Below are 20,568 nucleotides of genomic sequence, written 5' to 3' on the forward strand. Positions count from 1 at the left end.
GCTGTAAACTGGAGAAGCTGAAGTGAGTACAGAGTGTGAGTCTGACACGCTACAGATACTTATGCATGTATGTGAAGAAGTGGCACCAATAAATAAATGGATACAGCAGCACTATGTCATTCTGCATCTCCTATAGTGTGGACCAGAGTGGAGAGTGCAGGACCAGACCAGGCATACAGAAATGTAAGTGTGTTTGCATGTTTTTTTTTTTAATAATACCATTAATACTATGTTATGGTTGTATTCACACAATTGTTGTGATGAGTGTGTCTTTTTGCATTGTGTGTAGATGGATTTCCATGTTTGTCTTTAGGTGAGTTTCTGTGTGTCATTTTAGACAACATCCAAATGAGACAAATAAAACATCAAAATCATCACCAAAAACACTATCAATTCATTTAATTGTTTTAAAAAATATTTTTTTACAAATACTTTATAGCTGCTCATATTGTCTTTGTTTTTGTGTGGGAGTGTAAGATGGTTAAAATATATTCTGATGTAGTTGTACATCTTTAATTTCACAAGAAAAGAATTCTTTGCATTTGTTCTTTTTGCGCATGCCGTGAGTGTATGTGTTTTCTGTGCGAGATTCGTTAGTATTGTCCTAAGACGGCACCCATAGGCAGTGAGGACTCTCTCCTTAAGTGCAAAATGTGAATTTGCATTTTTACAGGGTGCTTCTGGAACACTCCTTAAAGTGCATGTTTAAAATACGTATAATGTGCGTCGGCCCACTGGGCATTGCCTGGTAAGCCAGATGGCCAGCCCAGCCCTGGGCTAACACGAGGTGCAAATACATACTCAATTGATTGCATTGTGTTGATTACATTATAATGATTACATTGTAATGATTACATCATGGGTATTTGGCATGCTTTTTAATAATACCATAATGATTATATTCTTCGTTTCATAGTGCTAAATAATATTCCATAAGATAGATACTGAATCCAACCCCGACTGGCAAAAACCACTAAATTTATCTACATGCTGAGGGGTTAATTATACAATAATGCCAATACTAATTTACTAATGTCTAATAACACAGTGTTGAATATAATGCAGACACTGGACATGGGAACTGATACTGGGCTTGCAGGATGGGGCGATCTCACTTCATGAAGTTGGCAGAAATCAGGAATTGATAGCGAGAGAACAGGTCGAGATGACCTGTGCCAGAGGACAGGGTGAACTAATACTTTTTCTAATTTTTGCACAATATAAAAGGGGAGGGGGGACACGTACTTAATGGCTAACTAGAGTAAATGTCAATGTATGTGGTAGTCACGTAGGTGGAAAAGTACAGAAAAGGGGGGCCACACCCCAAAAGGCCTATAAAGACCTAGAGCCGACACCTATGGTTCGAGCTTCTTCCTGTACATGCTGAATGTATGTCAGATGGTTGCTCCTGGATTGCAATCTGTCAGAGAATAAGCTGGTGACTTGCAACTACTCCTCGACTGTGCAGTGAATCTCTTCTCATCAACGGACCTGGCGGAGTTCTGACTCCAACAATGCATAATTATTAATAATAGACGTGTAAGAATATGCACAGCCATCCATTAAGCCATTCAATTCATTATCTATTGCAGGGATCGAATTTATCGACGGCAAAAGCCGCCGTGCCTTAGCAATTTGCCGTGCTGCCCTGAATATTTACAAGTTCTTGCCAGCAGATACTTGCAGTGCCCTCTTCCTCAGTTGCCTTTGTGCCCTATTGTGTATGTTTAGATCATAATAAAGTCAATAAACTTATGAAATCAAGAAGTTCTTCCGTTTTTTACTTCTCTGTCGCCATGTCCATGATGTCTGGGTTGATAAGCGCATCCCATAATTTTACGTTAGCCACGCCTCCATGGTTAAATTATTCAGAGCGGCTATTCTAGCCGATGCGTACCTCCCTCCGAAACTAATAGCAACATGTTCATAGAATAGGGAGGGTGAGAAGGTTTAGAAGTTCTTTTGAAAGTGAGGCTGTATTGGTGGTATTTTTGGCACGTGAACAATCATCGATTTACATCGACAAATACATGTTAAGGACCTGTTATAAGGCCACAAAGTTCCAATTAAAATGCCTACCAAAGATCGGGTGAAAAAAAGAAAGCAGGCTGAAATGACGGCCGCTGCTTCTAAGACCCTGAAAATAACCAAATTTTTTAGGTAATTTCGCTGGTTTTGCATGTCTATCCCAATCATACCGCATCTATTGTTATGGAAATTATCTGTCATTACTTGACGTTGTAATAATTTATAATAGACTGTAATAATTCATAGAAGATTGAAATAATTGATACCAGATGTGCATTGAATTGAAGTGAAAACAGAGAAGGAGTTAGAGCATAAACTGTACTGTCCTGCAGCTACTGTCACGGGACAGTTCGTAGTGGCTCGCGGAAGTGTTTGAGTGGCTCGAGACAGTTAGCGAGTGGCTCGCGACAGTGTTTGAGTGGCTCGGGACAGTGTTTGAGTGGCTCGGGACAGTTGGCGAGTGTTAGTTAGTTGGCTTGAATATGGTCACTCATGCATTATTTTGAAGTTCTGTTAGTCATGTTAGTGTCAATGTCTCAGTAAAAATAATGTTCATTAAATAAAAGTTTTTATCACTGACAATAGCTGGTTCTGTTTTTTTTCATAAAACATTTCGTCATTACTGAGTAGGTGAATGAAGGCAACAGCATCTTTTTTTCAATAGCTAGTCTAACACTATTTCACAGGGTGCTAATGCATTTATTTCCCTTGAAAATGTCAGAATGCTAAATATTTCATGCGTCCGGCTATATACCTTTTTGCCTCAGTGCCCTGGCCAGTAATTCTTGATTGCTTTGGTGCCCTCCGAACCTACGGGAAAATGCCTTAGTGCCCTCCTATATTTGAGGGGATAAAAGGCAAACATTGCTGTGCCCCCCGAACAAAGTAATTCTACCCCTGTTATTGCAGATTAACATTCTCTACGGTGACTGTAGTCATTTATAATGTCTTTCAAGCTGCTGCCATATTTCTTACATCCACTGGACACGTCATTTCACAGAACAAGCCATCCAGAAACAGGCACACATACAAATAGATAGGTGCATGTAGATAACCCCGCAGGTCCTTCAGATACTTTACTCCCCTTATTTTTTTTAAATGTAAACACTGGAACAATGAAAAATATAACTCTCTTAAACCATTGTAGCTAACAGTGTTGGAGGCTGAAACGATTTAAACTTGAACTGAATCTTCAGTCCTACTTGGAACTGTCCATGGTAGGTAAACCAAGCTAAGTGATCCACACCCCATATCGGTCTGGTGCTCTGCGCCGACGAGTTGGTCGCTGAAACTGTTGGCCCAGGTGGTCTGGCTCACCCACCACACCCCCACCATTCTCAGGGTCCACATGGGAAGGGGACGATGGGATCACCACAACTGGAGCGGGATCAGCTGCAACAGAGACAGACGACTGAGAGGAGCTGGGGCCATTGCCAGTTGCAGTAGAGAACAGACTGTGCAGACCCAGATCACGGTCTGCTGGGTCATCCTCTAAAGCTGGTGGTGGGACCTCCGTAGGTGACCACCGATGAGCTTGATCAAGGACCCAGGTATTGTCCAAGGCCTCGCGGCAGCGATAATGCTTTAGCTGGTCATGGTGGACAACTTTCACTTTAGACCTTGGGTTCTTCTGGATCCGATAAACTAGGTTATCCAGTTGCCCCAGGACAAAGAATGGTCCTTCATACGATGGGAGGAACTTTTTGACCTTATTCTTGATGTGACGTGTTCCTTTGATGAGATACCACACAGGATCTCCAGTCTTGTATTGTGTGTGGCAACAGTTCTTGTCATATTGCCTTTTTGCGCGCGTGACTGACTCACGCAGGGCTTCCCTGGCGATGAGGTGGGCCAGCTCCAGCCGCTCACGCATTTGCTGCACATACTCTGGAGCTGAGGGTTGGTTGTCTGGATCAGGAGGTAGACCTGCGACAAGGTCCACTGGCTCACTCAGTTCTCGGCCAAACATCATGAAGTTCGGGGTGAAACCTGTAGCACTGTGCTTGTTCGCCCTGTAAGCCATAACAGCGTATGGGATCATCAGGTCCCAGTCCCAATGGCAACGCTCTGCTGTGGAGGCCAGGATCTTTTGGAGAGTGGCATTGAAACGTTCAACCTGGCCATCTGACTGGGGTCGGAATGACGTTGTATGAGTCTTGTCTATGCCAAACAAACTGCACACCCCCTGGAACACAACAGATTCGAAATTGCGCCCCTGGTCACTGTGCAGTGCTTGAGGTATCCCGTAGCAGCACACCCACTCAGATGCAACGACCTCGGCAACAGTTGCAGCCCATTCATCTGGGATAGGAAAGGCTTCAGTCCACTTTGTAAAGTAGTCTTGTATCACAAGCACATATCGGTTTCTGCGCTCTGTCTCATTCAGTGGTCCCATAATGTCCAGCGCAATGCGCTCCATTGGGGCTCCTACCCGGACAGTTCCCATGGGAGCTTGTGGTGTCTTCTGGGGTCGGGCTCTGGATGCACAGCTGGTACAAGTACGGCACCAAAGAGCGACGTCTTCCCTCATGTGATACCAATAGAATCGGGTTCGTAGCCTGGCCACAGTCCTCTCGACACCAAAATGTCCGCCCACTGGCCCCTCGTGCATCTGGCTCATCACTTCTGGTTGTAGCTTGCGTGGAAGTACGATCTGGGGATAGAACTGGGTCTCGTCAAGGCAGTAGAAGCGACGGACCAGAACTCCATCTCTGAAGTAGAGCCGTTTCCATTGAGCCCAGAATGTCTTAGTGGCCGGGCTGCATGGCGAAACAGTAGTCCATGGGGGGCGCTCACTGCTGGCCTCCATCCAGGCGCGTATGGGTGCAATGTCTGCATCAGCGTCCTGGGCTTGGCTCAGCTCCCCCATGGTCCAGCCATGAAACAGAGAAGCAGTATCAAGAGTTTTAGCCACATATACTTTCTCAGTCAGCTTTACGGTGTGTGTACCAGTGGAAATGTTCTGGTGTTGTATGTCTGAGCTGGTGTGAATTATCTGTTCTGAGACGTCTGTGTTGGTAGGAGTGTTCTGACATAAAATGTCTGACATAGTAAGAGCAGTTTGGTCTAAAGTCTTTGTGTCTGGTGTAGGGGTGTTATGACCTACCCCCACTGGACACACCGCTGTAGTAGCCGGTTGTCCCTCCACCCTCACCGGACTCAGCAACAGGGAGCTGGTGTCAGAGTCCAACTCACATTGGACCGCCTGATGACTGGTCCCCCCGAGATGCTTGGAGGGGTCCAGCACTCTGCATGGACAGGACTGGCGACAGGGTCTTCTGGAGAGACTATCAGCATTGGTGTGCACTCGACCTGGACGGTGGATGATCTCGAAGTCGTACTCGGCAAGCTTCTCGAGCCATCGAGCTAACTGTCCCTCTGGCTCTTTCATTTTTGTTAGCCAGCGCAGGCTGCTGTGATCTGTGCGCACTTTGAAAGGCCGTCCGAGGAGGTACTGGCGAAAATGGGACGTGAAATCCACGACAGCTAGTAGTTCACGTCGTGTGGTGCAGTAGTTTTGTCCAGTTCTTGATAGCTTACGGCTGCCATATGCCAGCACACGTTCCACGCCCTGTTGCATCTGTGACAGCACCGCGCCGATGCCTGTGTCGCTGGCATCAGTGTCTAGTATCATTTCACCATGGTCAAGTGGATAGCCAAGAACAGGGGCAGAGGTGAGTCGACATTTTAGCTCATCGAAAGCTGCTTGGTGCTCAGCATGCCACTGAAAATGTGCGTTCTTCTTGGTCAGGTTGTGCAGGGGTTCGGCTATAGAGGCAAAATCTTTCACGAACCGGCGATAATAGGAGGCCAGGCCGATGAAGCGTCTGACCTCCTGGATGGACGTAGGTGTAGGCCACATCTGAACTTTTTTAGCCACACCATGCTCGGACACCACATGGCCAAGATAAGCAACTTCGCGGCGAAAGAGGCAGCATTTGGCAGGTTTCAGTTTTAAGTTAGCTTGTTGAAGTCTATAGAATACCTGGCCAAGCCGTTGCAGCATCCCCGACACGTCCCTAGCCAGCACAATGATGTCGTCCAGGTAGACCAGGCAGGTGTCCCACTGCATGCCAGCCAGGACGCGGTCCATCAGACGCTGGAACGTCGCCGGGGCATTGCATAGTCCAAATGGCATGACGTTCCACTCAAAGAGGCCTGTCCTAGTGCAAAAAGCGGCGGCCCTGCGTGCTCTAGGCGTCAGCTCAACCTGCCAGTAGCCTGATGCGAGATCCAATGTGCTGAACCATCTGGCAGTCGAGAGCGTGTCCAGCGTGTCCTGAATGCGGGGCAGCGGGTAGGCGTCTGTCATGGTGAGATCGTTGAGAGCCCTGTAGTCAATGCAGAGACGGTATGTCCCATCTTTCTTGCGCACCATAACGATGGGCGAGGCCCAGCCGCTGCAGCTGCGTTGGGCGAGACCGCTCTGTAAGCTGTCGTAGATCTGCTGATCAGCGTGTTGCTGCTTTTCTCCAGCCATTCTTCGTGGATGTTGTTTGACTGGAGCACCAGGACGGGTTATGACGTCGTGCTGCACAAGGCTGGTTCGGCCCAGGTCAGCAGGCCCTGTAGAAAACACATGTCCATAAGTGCAAAGCAAGCGTTTCAGTTGGAGCTGTTCATAGTCATTGAGGTTTGTGGAGCTCTGGGCATAAAGCTCCTGCAGGTGCAGAGGAACCACAGGAGGGCTGGTCAGTGAGTCTGCAGCTGGGGAGACCATGGAGGGTTCCAGGGCCTCAGCTGGCTGGAGGAGCCCGGCAATGGATCCTTCCTTAATTGTTACTGCCTTATTGCCGGGGTTAAAAAGGCGAAGTGGGACAGCTTTAGAAGGCTGTGCATTGACTAGGACTCTGGCAATAAGTACTCTGTGCTTCTCAACAAAACCTTTGGTGGGACTAAGCATCATGTCACCTCGAGCTGCTGCACCAGGATGCACATTGCCTTTCACCATATATTCTTGCCCCGGTTCCACCACCACAGTTCTAGCTATTCTCACTGCGTGTGTCCTCGTACTGGCTTCGGTTTGGTAGTAGAGCACCTCTTCACCAAACAGGATGATGCGGCGTTTGCCGAAATCAAGACGTGCTTCAGCTTGAGTGAGGAAGGGATGCCCGAGCAGCACCTCATTTCCTGCTATATCTGCCACCAGGAAATCAACATCCACCTGCCGATTGTTGATACTGACAGGTATCTGGGCTTCACCTAGCACCGGCACGTTCCCAGGTCCCACACCAAGCAAGGTCTCAACAACTGAGGGCTGTAGTGGTGGCCTCACGTCTGGGTGGATGGAGTTGTAGTAGGGCAGCGGCAGCACACTCCTCCGGGCCCCACTGTCCAAGACAGCACATACCTCCACTTCGTAGAGGCGCATGGGGATACTCATTTCTTGGCTTTGGCACTTAAGGTGAAGCACGGTGTGTTTTGGGCTGTCCCGAGGGCTACTATTCAATGTTAAGGCCTTGGTGGTTTTATGAGGGGAAGGGCACTGCTTTTGGACATGGCCCCAACCTTGACAGTTATGGCAGCGAACCCCGCTCTTTTTAAAATTTCTGTGATTGTTCGGTGTTGTCGAGGGTGTGTGTGGGACAAAACGATTCGGTGAGGGGCTAGCTGCAGGTGCATACTCAGCAACAGTCTCATCTTTGTCTTTTTCTCTGACGACGGCAGCTCGGGGACAGCGTTCAGCTGCATTATGGGCTCCTTGCTGCATGGCACTGGTTACATAAGATGCAGCCCTTTTAGTGGTTTCGTGTCGGTGGGCTATTTCGTATGCACAGGCAAGTGTGGCTGGGTGCCTCTCTAGCAACTTCTGTACTATTTCTGCATCACCCAGCCCATTGGTGAAAACTTCAACAGCTATAGAGTCTTGTTCAACCTCTGCTCTATCACCATATGCAACAGCCACTTTTCCATAAATGTCATCTCTGAAAACATGCAGGGCCTCACCAGGTTTACGCACTCGCTGCCTCAGTTCTACAGCAACAGCAGCTGCATGGTCAGAAGAAGGGCCATATGCAGTTTCCAGTTCGTCCACCAGGCGGCAGTAATTCCATTTGGATGAGCGGGGATTTCTGTGGATAATGGCCCCTGCTGCTCCAACTAGGCAGAATTTAAGCTGAGTTGTCATTGTCTTCTCTGACCAATAGTTGGCTTCAGCGCAGCTCTCAAACCTGTGCAGAAATTCCTTCCACGGTGTGGTGCCGTCATATTGGCCTGGACGTAGAGTGGGGACTCTCTCTCTAGGATCACCGTCCTCTTCACTGTCAGATGGTGGCTGACGGGGTACACAGCAGGTCTTGCCTGGTTTTGAGCGGGGTTTATGCGGTGCAGTGATTTGCCCATAGCTTATGGCTTCATTAAGGCTGCTGGAAGGCAAACATTGCATGGGTGTATTTAACATTGCATTAAATTGAGCCGGTGTGCTGTGTACAAAACTGTCCATGTGAGCAGGGGAAAATGGGTTTGAGACTGGATAGTGCACTTTAATTTGGGGAGTAGGAGCTGGATAATAGTTCATGCTGCTGCCTGTGTTTCCCTCACGGCCGTAGCTGCAACATTCAGCATCGACGAAGGGATTCGTGCGGGAAAACTGCGGCTGGGCAGGACCATCGGGCGGCGCGAATACACCATCTCCATTAGCGTGTGTGTTAGTACAACTTTCGGCACACAGGAATGGGTTTATATGTTCACATTTAGCCACAGCTCTGTCTCTGTTAGCTTCCCTAATGCTCGCGGCACCCTCGGAGACACTGGTCAGCGATATGAACGGGTTGAAGTAATTAGTCTCAATTCCGTAGTTTACACGAGAATGGCGAGCAGCGGCCATCGCGAGTTAGCTCAGCTACGGGCCAGTACACTTGTAATTACGGTCACTCGGCTTTATCGTTAGCCGCTTTAGCCTGTCGGTTTTTCTCAGTGCTCACCACTCCTTTAACAGCGTGAAAGAGTCCCTTCGTGGTCGCCAGTGTCAACCATTCCTCGCCTTCAGTCCCCTGACCGTGGTCGGGAGACGCGAGGGGAGATGCTTCCTCCAGGGCCGAAGTTTATCCTCCTTCGGGGTTAACTCCCTTCACTTTTGTGGAGTAGTGAGGCACGCAGAAATCAGCCGAGACACCGGAGAGTACTGAAGAGACGAGGCTTTAATGGCAGCACTGCACACTTCCAGGTACATGGCATAGGCTGTAGCCCGTTAGAACGCTGCTCCCGGTCCCCCCCCTCTACCCGTGACGCACACTCTCTCTTTTGTTTAATTTCGTTTTCTTTTTCCGCGCTTCCTTCTTGCGCATGCTCACACACATCACATACACTCCTCTCTGCACCCAGCCACACACAAGACGGCAATTCCCGCAACAAATGTGTACTTTTCAGGGATGCCACTATAGGTGGATCAAAACATAGATTACTAAATATAATAGCTTCAGTATTAAATTATAAAAAAGCGGATCTATTCGCAATATTTGTAAAATGCCATGATTACTCCATTTTAAATAGACGCTTCTTTTTGTGCCAGTTTGTAATTAGCAGTCATTTGCGTTCTTTTATAATAAGTGTAACCCAATGAAAGTAAACATTTAAGGAAATTGAATGTTAAAAGACCGATATTGCATATATTAGGGTATATATATATAGATTGACATATTCTCAAAAGTAGTCAAGATCTGACTAAAAAGGTATATAAATTCATTTATTAAAGAAATGAATTTCTTTCTTTAAGAGATCGTTGGAATTCTGGGTAATGGAGTTCTACGTATATAAGGTTTACATTTAGAATGTGTTTTGAATGTATGATTTGTAACTGTTTAAAATTATTTCATTGGTTAAGTGAAATGTGCAATGTAGGAAGCAATATTCTGATGTTTGGAAAATTATAAGTTTGATTTTAATTTTGTATGCTTAAACTGTGACCTTGAGGTCAAAGGTGAAAACGAAAAAGAAAAACGCGCGCGAGGGAAGCGGAGAAGAAGCGGAGCTGGGAGAACTGCGTTTTGCGATATCCATGTTGTTTTGGTTAAAGAGAATACAGTAGGTGATTAACATACTGTATGAAAGTCAGTGACTGTCACTTGGGTGAGTTAAGTCAACGGAGAAGAAGTTTCCTGTTGTCGCCGTGTAAACGGGACCAACTTGTGCAACCTACAAAAGTGTTCTATCCACGGGAGCAGAGTGTCATGGCGGAGGAGGACGGATTCGTGCACGGCAGTTCGGATCGCCAGCCTTTCTGAAACTCTGTTGGAGTAAGGTACCGTGACATTCATTTCGTTTAATGCTCCTTTAGGAGTGAAGGGGTCGTGTGTTTTGGCCACACCGCACTCGAGCTGCAACAGGCCTGCAACGTAAAGTTTCAGGGTTAAGCCGGCTGGGGTGGGGTGTGTGTGTTAGTGAGCGCGAGCGTATGTATGTGTGTGGAAAACAGGTTTAAACGAGTACTCAGCATATGGGTATATAATTTGTTACTGAAAAGTGAACCAGTGAATGTATTTATTTCCTTTGAACTTTATGTAGATTGAGAATCTTATGTTGTACTTCAATAACTAAACTACAGGATAATTGTATTATATATGTTATTATTTTACTTTATTCCATTTTTCCAAATATTCACAATTCTTTAAGTAAAATATATATTTTGATTTACATTTATAATGCGTGGTTTCAAGTGATTATATTCAGAGTCCTAGGATAAACAGGCTCATTGTGGGGAAGTATTTCATGTGTAAGTTGCTTATTGTTCAAATAGTTACAATTAGTTAACACTCTTACTTATTTTTTATCTAGAAAACTCCTTTATTGACACAATACATAGAACAAATTGTAGGGACATTTAATATTAATAGAAAGCAACAAGACCATAAATCCATTACTTAATATAAAATCCCTGGGAGTAGTAAAGAACCCAGGAGTGCCCTTTAGTACCAGGAGATAGGCCTAAGGGGTGCTACACAATAATAAATCAAATATTATAAGCCATAAATTATTCGTATATTTTGCAGGAACAGACATCGCGCCACTGAAGTTTAGTACTTTCCCGTTTGAGATGAACGTGATGTTGCCGTTTCCTGCCCGGTGACCTTTAAAAATCCATGACAGCAGCAGTTAGATGCAGCGTGTGCAGCGGCCATATTCACGGACAAAATCAAGCTGATCACTAAGACTTATTTTGTGGTTAAGTAATACAGAAGTAACAGCATAATGCTACATTATTTGTGCCCCCTCAGGAAAAGTGTTACCGATCAGTAAATAACATTTTCTCTTGCCTTGGCTCGATGTCTAAAACAGACCTAGACATGTTTGAGTAGATTATCATGTTATTGCACTTACCACACACAATATGAAGTAAATGTAAGTGAACCGAAATCTCCATGCAATGAATTATCATCCTGTGAGTGTGTATCAAGTGCTGCAGCCCATATTTTAGCAATGGGCATCAGATCACTGTATTCAATAGAGTGAGGGGTTATTCAGAAAGGACCAGTGTATTATTATAAAACAGACTGATAAATCAACTTGTTTAAGCAATTATGACTGTATGTCTTGTCCAATAATCCAACATGCTTTCCCAGCTGGCAGCTTTCAAAGAGGATTGACCACATTGTTCTTGCAAAACTAGACATTTATGAAGGCCTCTATACCTTAACAAGCTTACGATTAAATGCAGCACAGCCCTCGATGTCCTGTGGATGCATATGGATATATGGAGGTGATTTTCTGTACTGAGTTAGATCAAATGCATGAATCCATTTCCAAAAGCTGTTTATCTGGGTCCCCACAATGGGGGACATTGGATATGGTGCCAGTATCTCATAGGCCTTGGATACCTAATCACTCAGACATTTCTGAGTCACATCTTTATTTAGCCTAATCGTTACTTTTTGTCTAGGACATTTAACACAATCCAGTGTGTGGCCTGAATGAAAAACTAAGGTTTTCCTGGTTATTTACATATATTTCAGAGGTTCACAGGGCTGCCAACTTTGGTCAGCTGGCTGGTGTGACATTTCCAATTGGAGACAAGTCTGCACACACATTTACATGCATGTAACAGTTTTATTACCTTGTAAATAGTCTGTAGGGTTTGTGAACTACCCCAACGCTTTTGGTGTAGCTAATTATGAGTTTATAATAGAATATTATAGATTTCCAGAGCCTGACAGTCAAGAAGTGTGAGCGTCACACCAGATGCGTAAGAGTCGGTAACCCTGGTTTCAAAGCTGAGTAAATGTGCCTTAAACTGCTTTATTGCTTCTTTCATTCCACAAAAATATGAGCATCAGACATTAAATGCTGCTGAAAAAGCCCCAGAGACTTGGACAGATATGTGAGGTGTGTTTTAATGGGTGAAACACGCAAACGGGAGATTTCCTCCAAGGCTGATGCTATCATCTATCTATCTATCATCTATCTATCTATCTATCTATCTATCTATCTCTCTTCAACAGGCACTGTGTTTGTTCACAGCTGATGTGAGAAGATCTCTGCTGAGAGTAAACTTACAAACAGCAGCGGGACCACACAACGTTACCTGGTCATGTGACATGGAGTGTAACACCCAGCCGGATGATGTCTTCACAGATAACTTTAACGTTTCCTTGAGCCAGGCAGTCGTCCCCACGTGCTTAAACAATACCACCATCACACCTTTGCTGAATTAGTCTTCTGTCTCCTGCCTGAATGACAACCACCCTGTAGCACTCATACCTGTCATCATGAAGTACATTGACTAGTCATGGGGCAATTGAGAGCCGATCTTCCCAAATCAGTATAGCAATGTACAGGATTTTCTAAAAAAAAAAAAAATCACACCAAAATAATAGTTAAGAACTATTATTTGCAATGTTTATGTTGTGCGGTTTGGCGCAAGATAAAACAGTCGGTCGTCTGTCAGAAACAAATATAATTTGCTTCATTTAGCACCACAAGACACAGCTGCCATAAATGACACGAGTGTGTGGTAATTACACTGATACAATTAAGAAAAGAAATGACTAAGGAGAAGAAAGCAGGCTTAGTTTAACATACAAGGTCTACACTTACCATGCCTCCAGCAGACATGAAGGTTGATCTTGGCAAAAGATTCATCAACATTAACAAGGTGCTGCTGGGAATTGGACCCAGGATCTCCTGTTTACGAGACAGGCGCTTTAAACCACTAAGCCACAGCACCCACTATTAAAAGTTGCAACTCACATTTCAGGGATTATCAAACTACTACAGTTAGTAGCCGGACAGCATAAAATTTTTAGATTCAAGCCGATTGTACACTCTTCATTATGTCAGTCAGTCAAGACTCCCCTGCTTCTTCACTCAGTGGATCGTGATGGTGGCAATTGAGATAATGAGAATCTGCTGAAACTTCAGCCAGATATCAGTGATCTACTACTTAAGGAAAGTAAGGTATGGGCCCAAGACTATTGTGTGGACAACATTTTTCGAGAAAACACTGACATAGTGTACTCACACGCCTTGAGTCATAGACTCCTGTACTGTAATCAGTCAGCGTCTGATATGCACATGGCAGCGTCTGGTTGGGCCATGCGGAGATTCTTATCTAAAGCCTCACCTGGAGCAAATGATTTGCTTCTGACAGCTTCTTCCCACAATGACGGCCTTCAGTGGAAAAAAGGCAAGAAGCTCACAGCATTTCATTTCCTACAGTGAAATTCAAGGCACTGCTGGGATTTGAACCCAGGATCTCCTGTTTACTAGGCAGGCACTTTAACCAACTAAGCCACAGTGCCAAGAGACAGGAAAAAGTAGGACCACCACTGCCCTTGTCTGTCAGTTATGTATTTTACAACTCCAAGACCGTGGCTATGATCCTTGCCAGCCGTTGAAATTGGTCAACACGTCCTCTACACAACCGCTTCAAATTCTTTCTTCTCCATAACTTTCTTTCTCCAGGCCACTGCTGTTCACCTCTGTCATGTTCACTGCCCAATGAAGAAGGTAGCTGTGTGGCTTCTAGCAAACACTTCAGTATTGAACTATTTTCTCGAGCAGCACTATTGTAATGCCTCCATGGCGTGAGCAAAGACATGTTGTGCGAGTGCCTAGCTGACACTTTTGCTCTTAACATACAAGGTCTACACTTACCATGCCTCCAGCAGACATGACGGTTGTTCTTGGCAAAAGATTCATCAACATTAACAAGGTGCTGCTGGGATTTGGACCCAGGATCTCCTGTTTACAAGACAGACACTTTAAACCACTAAGCCACAGCACCCACTATTAACAGTTGCAACTCACATTTCAGGGATTGTCAAACTACAAAAGTTAGTAGCCTGACAGCAGAAAATGTTTAGAAGCAAGCCAATTGTACACTCTTCATTATTTGAGTCAGTCAAGACTCCCCTGCTTCTTCAATTAGTAGATCGTAATGGTGGCAGTTGAGATAATGAGAATCTGCTGAAACTTCAACCAGATCTCAGTGGTCTACTACTTAAGGAAAGTAAGGTATGGGCCCAAGATTTTTGTGTGGACAACATTTTTCGAGAAAACACTGACATAGTGTACTCAAACACCTTGAGTCAGAGGCTCTTGTACTGTAATCAGTCAGCGTGTGCTATGCACATGGCAGCGTCTGGTTGGGCCATGCGGAGATTCTGAACTCAAGCCTCACCTGGAGCAAATGATTTGCTTCTGACAGTTTCTTCCCACAATGACTGCCTTCAGTGGAAAAAAGGCAAGAAGCTCACAGCATTTCATTCCCTACAGTCAATGTCCTGATATAGTACATGCAAATATTGCGGCACAATATCGTTGAAATATATTTATAATTAGTAGTTTAAACTGTAGATGCTGTGGCCATTTTTCTTAATATGACTGTTTATATATATATATATATTTTTTTTTCCCTTTGTCGTGTCGGCAGTTTAGCAACCAGGATGTTAGTCTGGGTGATTTATTGTGCCAACACTTTTATTTTAACAAGTGGGGCTTCGGATTTAAGCTCCTCTTGTTACTTGAGGTATACTCTTTATTAATCAGTTATATGTCATTGCGCCACAAAGCCGGAGCTGACAGGGGGGGTTAGTGGGAAAGAGATAGAGAGAGAAAGTGAGAAAGGAGAGAAAGGGGTGAGAGACAGAGGAAGTAGAAAAATAAATAAATACATAATAAAAATAAAATAAGGAGGGGGGTCAGAGAGAGAGACAGGGAAAGAGAAATAATACTGACAGTAGAACAAGAAAGAAAGAGTAATAAAAGGACAGCTTCTGTATCTTACTGCTGGACACTGTATCATCACACCAGCTGCTGTATCTGAAAGATAAGATCCAGGGACACACACAAACAGTATACACACAAAGAAACCAGTGGTACTATTATGAGATGGGAATATGCTTGTGTCAGTATCTGCTCCTGGAGTGAAATACGTTAATACCAGCGAAAATAAATAAATAAATATATATATATATATATATATATATATATATATACATACATATACACACACACACACATATATGCATAAGCAGACCACCAGGAACACTGTCTAAATATCGTCGTACCCGTATCTGCATCTAAGAGGAGGGAGTGGAAGCCACACACCAACTTTCACACATACTCTCACACAAACACCCAGACAAGGAGAAAAAAGGGATAAAATAGGGGATGAGAGCCTTAGGCTCTCTTGTGTGTATGTGTGCGTGCATGTCTATGTGTGTGTGCATGTCTAAGTGTATGTGTGTTGATATGAAAGTGTGTGTATGTGTGCGTGTGCATATGTACGTGTATGTGTGTGTGTGTACGCATACGTGTATGTGTGTGTGTACGCATTTGTGTATGTGTGTATGTTTGTGTGTTGTGAGTGTATGTATGAGTGTGCAGGTTAACATGGAATGATTCCCAGTGAGTGTGTGAGGCCACAACAACGCCGCCCCGGAGCCCCCAGACGGCCGGGAGAGCCCTGACGGGTCATGGACCCAGCCGCCCCACAGCGGCCAGGTACCCGGGCCCCCCGCCACCGGAAGGCTGTGCGCCCACCCAAGGAAGGCAGGGGGGGAGGCACCGGGCGCCCCCCACCGGCGAGCACGAGCCAGGAACCCCACGGCCACAGGCGGCAGCCCCTGGCTACCCCGACCCCCCCTCCCCCAAGCCCAGATCCCAACCCTCCCTCCCCAGCCCCCGCACCCTCCCTCCCCAGCCCCCGCACCCTCCCTCCCCCCGGTCCCCTCACTGCCGCCCCCACACCGCCCCATCATCCACGTGCTCCCCGTACCAGGACAAACATGCAGACACACACTCAGACACACACTCCCAGTCACACCTGCTCGTCTTTGAGGTCCGGCCGAAGATGCCCTGGACTTGCCCAGTGGACGGCCCAGAGGATGTTCCCCACCCCCCCAGATCGCAGGCAAGCGGGCACCCCGCCGGAGACTGGCAGCACCCCACAGATGCAGCCGCCCCACCCCCGAGCCCACCCGCCGGCGCCCGCCGCCCCCGCCGCACCCAGGACCCCTCACCCTGTCCGCCCCCCACCCACCTTGATCATTGATGGTGTACATGTGTGTGAGCTAAGGTGTCGTTGAGATATGGGGGAGCATATGGGGAAAAGACACCCACCGGCCCCCCCAAGCCCTAAGTGTCTAAAGTGGAGTTAAAATAGAGGGGAAGGGAACCGTGCAGTCCAGCTGCGGGCTGTAGAAGCAGCCGACCCAGGAACTGCACAGCTCCCCTCTCCCTCCAAGGCCCTATGTGGATGAGTGGTGTGACGTGGATGTATGTCTAAAATGCAGTTAAGATAATGGGACTAGCTGATCACCCCCCATTACCTATGTGTGGTGTAGGTGGATGCGGGCCGGCAGGGGGGGCGTGGGGTGATAGTCGACAGTGCCGCAGGGTAGCGGGCGCCAGGCAAGGCACGCCCGGACGCACAGCGCCAACACCCAGGGGGACACCCCCGCCCCCCGCCGCAGCGCCCCCCCCCGCCCCAACCCAAGGAGGTGTCTGGGGCCTCATCTGCGCCGGCATCGCCGACGAGCCATTCATACCCAGATACCCTCATTCACCAAACACTCGTACCTCACCACACCCGCACCACCCCAACACCGACGTGCTCCCCCGTCCCAGGCCATACATGCAGACAAACAGAGCATGCATACTCACCAGATACACACACAGACACGCACTTCCACACGCACACACTCACCAGATACACACACAGACACGCACTTCCACACGCACACACTCACCAGATACACGCACAGACATGCACGCACACACTCACCAGATACATAGCACAGACATGAACGCCCACACACTCACCAGATACACGCACAGACACGCACGCACACACGCAGACACTCATCTCGAGGCCCAACAGCAGATGCCCTGGAATTGTCCAGTGGACGGCTCCAGAGGCTGTTCCCCCACCCCCCAGGTCGCAGGCTAGCGGCCCCCCGCAGAAGACCGGCAGCCCCCCGCGGACGCCGCCGCCCCGCACCCGGGCCCGTCAGCCAACACCCGCCGCCCCCGCCATCCCCCGACTCCCCCGGTCCGCCCACCACCCCCCTTGATCAGTGGGAATGGGCGTGTGTGTGGAGCTAGGGTGCACTTAAAATGTGGGGGGACACAAGTGGGGGATGGATACCCCAGCCAGAGCTGCGGTCCTCCTCCACCAGCCCCCACAGGCCCTCAATGTCTGAAGTGGAGTTAAAATAGAGGGGAAGGGAGCCGCGCTTTCCAGCTGTGGGCTGCCAAAGCAGCCGACCCAGGACCTGCACAGCTCCCCCCACCCTCCAATGCCCTATGTGAAAGAGTGGTGTGACATGGATGTATGTCTAAAGTGCAATTACAGTTTTTTCCAATCATTTTAACGCGTGCCTCAATACCATGTCCACTTTTTCAAAACACTTAACACATGCACCATACCATTGGACCATGTGAGCTAAACTATGTATACGTTTGCATTGCTTTGACACAATATGCATTCAATCACCACTTCCCCCAAATTTCATGAATACTTCTCTCAGTCAGTGTTCGCCACCAGCAAAACTTTGTACAGCTACAGCCGATTTTTCAGACGTTTAGATAATCAGTTCAAAACAGTTAACTTTCAGGTCAAAACCTAATGAAATTTAGAGCACTGTCAATTGAAACATGCTGCATTTTGACAGACAAAGGACACTATGCACTTGCACTAACACAAATAATTGTGCTTTTAGCAGAAATTTCCTAATTTTGTTTTTGTTTGCTGCTTCGTTACCATCTACACCATCTATACGAATGAGGCCATGGAGTGTCCCTTTCCTTTTTGCAAGGCAACACAATGTAATCTGTGCAAAAACAGTGGGTATGGCAACACATATATTACAGTATAACATTTACATTCATTTAGCAGATACTTTTATCAAAAGCATCTTATAGTGAAGTACGGTAACTACAGGGACTGTCCCTCTGGAGCAAGTTGGGGTCAAGCGCCTTGCTCAGGGGTACAATGGTGACACCCCCTGGGAGTGAACTCACAAGCTTCCGGTGTTCCTAATGGGAGCCCAGCCAGATCCATAACCACTAGACCACCACCATCCCCCTAGATCAGGGATCTCCAAGTCCGGTCCTGGAGAGCTACTGTCCAGTAGGTTTTCTATCCTACCTGGCTTCTGATGAGCCTCACCTGCTCCTGGTATTTACTTGAGTATAGGTGTGACTCATCAGAAGCCAGGTAGGATAGAAAACCTATTGGACAGTAGCTCTCCAGGACTGGAGTTGGAGACTCCTGCCCTAGATCACCCCAAGCATTTTACAATGGTTGAAGCTGGAAATCTGAATGAAACTGCCTGAAATTTCAGCTAAGAACCTATCTAGGAATTTGTTTGGTTAGTGCCAATTTGCCATATGTACAAAAGGGGCCATCTTTGGATTGGCATTTTCTGATAGGAATGAAATATTTACATACTGCAAAAAAGAAACGGAAACACCTACATGATTTCTAATGAAATATATTACAGCATTTTAGAGTTGGTTGGTATTACAATTTTTACATGCAAAAGTAGTTCTTGTTTATTTAATTTTTACAGTGCAACATGACAGTAATTTGTGCCAAACTGGAGGATACAGCCACACTTTATATATGTAATTTGCAATGCTGAAAGTTGTTAGTGTTTTTTAGCCCATTGAACATTGAGTGCCCCAGCAGTGTTGTTGGGTGACAGCATTTGTCATTGTTATGGCAGTATGAGTCACTTTTGGGTGAATTATGAAACGTTTTGGTGATTGTAGGGCATTTTGCACCAAAGGTTAAGTGATGTGCTCAGGTGTGTATTGGTACAGCCCACTGTATGAAGTGTTGTGAAAAAGTGGACATGGTATTGAGACAAGTGTGAAAATGATTGGAAAAAACTGTAAAATAATACAGGGCGGGTGAGTGGCCAGTCACCCCCCCCTTCCATCTTTGTGATGCAGTGTGGTGTTGTGGGTGTGGTGTCTAAAGTGGAATTAAAAGAGATGGGGGGTGACTAGCTGATCACCCCCCAGTACCTATATGAAGTGTGGTGTAGGTGGGTGTGGGCTGTAGGGGGCTGTGGGGGAATAGGTGGTAATGCAGCAGGGCAGCGGGCATCCAGCACGACGCGCCCGGAAGCGCGACGCCAACGCGGGCTCTACCCCCCCCCGCCGCAGCACCCCCGCCCCAACCCGAGGGGGGTATCCGGAGCCTCATCTGCGAAGGCCTCGCTGACGAGCCGCTCTCATACAAACACCTACACTCGCCAGACAGACTGACCTGGGACCTGTACCCTCTGTACCCTGCCCCGGTGGCCTCCCCCCAGAGGCCAGCATGCCCAGAGGCTCCCAGAGCGACACCCTAGTCAGTCCCACATGGGAAGGGGCGCCCAGGGAGAGACTGGCCCCCCCGGCACGGACGAGGCCCCCACCCCACTAGCGGGCCCCCCGGAGCCCCGAGCCCCACCCTGCACCCACGAGGACCTAGCCACCCGGCCAGGGCCGGCGCCCCCTGCCCAGGCCGCCAGGCCCCCCCCGCGCCCACCGGGTAGACGCCCCCAGCCCCCCCACCCTGCCAACCCAGGAGCGACCCACAACCCCCAGCCCAGGAACCGCAGGCCCCCAGCCCCACGGAGCCACCGGCACCCACACCCCCCAGAGCCCCCCCACCATCCAAAGGACACAAGGAACAACAAAGCCATGACCCCACACACCCACTAAGTGATGGAGTCAATTATTGGGGACCAGAGAGAGTTACATAAGAACATAAGAACTATACAAACGAGAGGAGGCCATTCGGCCCATCGAGCTCGCTTGGGGAGAACTTAACTAATAGCTCAGAGTTGTTAAAATCTTATCTAGCTCTGATTTAAAGGAACCCAAGGATTCAGCTTGCACTACGTTATCAGGAAGACTATTCCATACTCTGACCACACGCTGTGTAAAGAAGTGCTTCCTTAAATCCAGTTTGAAATGTTCTCCCGCTAATTTCCACCTATGGCCACGAGTTCTTGTATTGGAACTAATGCGGAAGTAACTATTCGGTTGAACAGCATCCAAACCTGTTAGAATCTTATAGACCTGGATCATGTCCCCCCTCAGTCTCCT

General features: G+C 47.3%; 3 non-coding genes across 3 annotated transcripts; all 3 read right to left on the bottom strand.

The window, feature by feature from the left end:
* Positions 1 to 13,112: 13,112 nt before the first annotated feature.
* On the bottom strand, positions 13,113 to 13,186 carry trnat-cgu (transfer RNA threonine (anticodon CGU)). The gene has a single exon. It is a non-coding gene; the product is annotated as a tRNA-Thr (tRNA).
* Positions 13,187 to 13,686: 500 nt separating this feature from the next.
* On the bottom strand, positions 13,687 to 13,760 carry trnat-agu (transfer RNA threonine (anticodon AGU)). The gene has a single exon. It is a non-coding gene; the product is annotated as a tRNA-Thr (tRNA).
* A 411-nt stretch (positions 13,761 to 14,171) lies between these two features.
* On the bottom strand, positions 14,172 to 14,245 carry trnat-ugu (transfer RNA threonine (anticodon UGU)). The gene has a single exon. It is a non-coding gene; the product is annotated as a tRNA-Thr (tRNA).
* Positions 14,246 to 20,568: the final 6,323 nt, after the last annotated feature.

The sequence above is a fragment of the Paramormyrops kingsleyae genome, chromosome 25 (assembly GCF_048594095.1).
Source record: "Paramormyrops kingsleyae isolate MSU_618 chromosome 25, PKINGS_0.4, whole genome shotgun sequence".
Taxonomy (NCBI): domain Eukaryota; kingdom Metazoa; phylum Chordata; class Actinopteri; order Osteoglossiformes; family Mormyridae; genus Paramormyrops; species Paramormyrops kingsleyae.